Below are 2512 nucleotides of genomic sequence, written 5' to 3'. Positions count from 1 at the left end.
TTTGTAACATCAAAGGACCTATTGGGGACTTGTTCTCAAATGCTATGAATTAAGAACAAGGCAACACAAAGAGAAGATAATGGTTAATGCCCTTCATCCTTTGAAGCATTATTTCCTTTAGGATATAACAATCTTCGGACGAAGGTCATGAAGGACGTACCTTCATCATCGCAGTATATAATAATGAAAGACGAAGCATATGAAACATGAGCAATAACATGAATAATCATATGACATTATTAATATATCTTTATTATACCATCATGGATGAATAAGAACAATATTGAATTACATTTGTACCTTCGGCTTGACAGAAGGCAAAAAGTCCAAGCGTGACGCACAAACAAATACAAATCAATGTGAACAGTACGGGGGTACTGTTCATCTATTTATAGGCACAGGGCGCAGCCTGTGTAAAACTACATTCATGCCCTTTATGCTTACTATTGACTTAAAGACAATCCATTGAGGACTAGATAGTCTTTTCCCCTTTAAGTCGGTTCCTCTTTCTGCCATTGAGCCAAAGCTCCCTTGCGCGTAGCTTCGGAACTGCATCGACCTTCGTCTTGACCATGCTTTCCATATCGTGTACAGTTTTATTCCGAGTCTGAAGGTACCCGTATATATATTATACTTGGGGAACATTGTTAAATCATGTTTTTGAGGACCTTCAGAAGACGAAGGCCCCCACAGTAGCCCCTCGCAGTATTAATTTGTTATAACCAACGAATTCAGACTGCGACATGAATGAAGGCCTTAAGCCGAAGGTCTAAAAAAACACCTTCCCTTTTGCTAGAATAGCAATAGTTACTGACAGATGGGGTCTACCAAATTGCAAGGCAATGAGCGTATAAATATGAACCCACACCAGCAACATTTGATACGCCATTTCTAGCATTCGCGTTATTTTCTCAAACTTTTTAACTCTTGCTCACTAGCTCTCGCCTGGTTTTCAAGCTTTTCGAGCTTTGGTTTAAAGGCGTGCTTTCACCATGTATGGGGAAAATGACTTGAGGAAAAGAAGATGAATGAGGAAAAAAGGATGACTGCGGAGACGAAGCTGATTGAGGAGTCGAAGCTGTTCGAAGAAAAGAAAGCTGCAAATCCTTTTATCACCGGGTTTATTGAGTCCATGTCAAAAACAAACACTGAGAAGATTACTAACGAGATAATGGAAGGTTTGTCTGAAGATACTGATGACAGTGGTAGTTATGATGTGGAAAGTGGGGATGAAGATTCTGAAGATCGGCCCTGGCGACCAAGCCATGCTGTCTTCGGAAAATCAACTATTAAACAGAGTCATCTTGACAACATGAGAGGAAGGTACTTTTGTGACATGTCTATCGTAAGAGTTGGTGGAGACAACATTGTCCCTGCCCCTGAGGAAAATGAAGTTGTTATCTATCGAAGCTTTTTTAAGGCTGGACTTCGGTTTCCTTTGAGCAAGTTTGTAGTTGAAGTATTGAAGACATACCATATTTTTCTTCATCAGATCACCCCGAAGCTGTGATGAGGATGGGGATTTTTGTGTGGGCTGTAAGAAGTCAAGGGCTGGAGCCGAGCGTGAAGTGCTTCTGCAGTATGCACGAGCTCTTGTATTGTATGAGACGAAGGCTACTGACAAAGAACAGTACCACAATAACTTTGGTTGTTATGGATTTATCGCTCGCCCCAATGCAAGCCACCCGGTGCCAACATTCCGGAAGAGATGGCCTAGAGCCTGGATGGAGGAATGGTTTTATGTTAAAAATGATTTAAAGGCAAGGGAGGACATTAAGGAAATCATTCAGCGACCCATTTGGTCTTGCTTCAGCCTCCGAAGGCCGAAGGTGGAAATTGATGACGCTGTTGAAGCATGTCAGAGGGATTTTAGCACTGTTTGCTCCTTCATTGGTATAAGGGATTTGATTCAGGAACATATATCTTTCAGGGTATGGCCGCTTGTGGAAAGCTAGGAAATGCCGAAGGATACCACCATTGACTCTAGTGAGGGTGGTCTAGTCCGACTGAAGTATACCTTAAGATTTAGGGAGAAGTTTGATGAGCCGAACGACGACTGGCTAAAAGTGTATTGAAGCTACGAGTGATGAGCTACTTGGAGCATACTCCAAGGCCTAAGATAATGCTCTGTCCGCAACCTTTGGAGGTCGAGGCAAGAAAAGATTAAACAGGGTATTCGATGCTATTGGCTTCGTATACCCTAACTATCATTACCCGCTACGAGGGCAAGGGAAGAAAAGAAAAGTCGCCGCTTCGGCATCATTGCTGTGCCGGCTAAGCCAAAAAGTAAGAAAATAAAGGTTCTGACCCATCGGCTATGATACATTGAACCAGCCATAGTGCCTGAACTTGGCGAAGGGGCCTCTTCAACTGCCGAAGCAAGATAGGCTGCTCCAATTGCACAGAGCATTGAAGAGCCAACTGTAGTGCCGAAGATGCCTACAGTCGGGCCCGCCGAAGCTGAAGATGATAAGGCCGAAGAGCCACAAGTGGAAAAATCGATAAAAAAGTC

Source organism: Zea mays, chromosome 3, assembly GCF_902167145.1.
Source record: "Zea mays cultivar B73 chromosome 3, Zm-B73-REFERENCE-NAM-5.0, whole genome shotgun sequence".
Taxonomy (NCBI): domain Eukaryota; kingdom Viridiplantae; phylum Streptophyta; class Magnoliopsida; order Poales; family Poaceae; genus Zea; species Zea mays.
Note: the sequence above shows the minus strand (reverse complement) of the source record.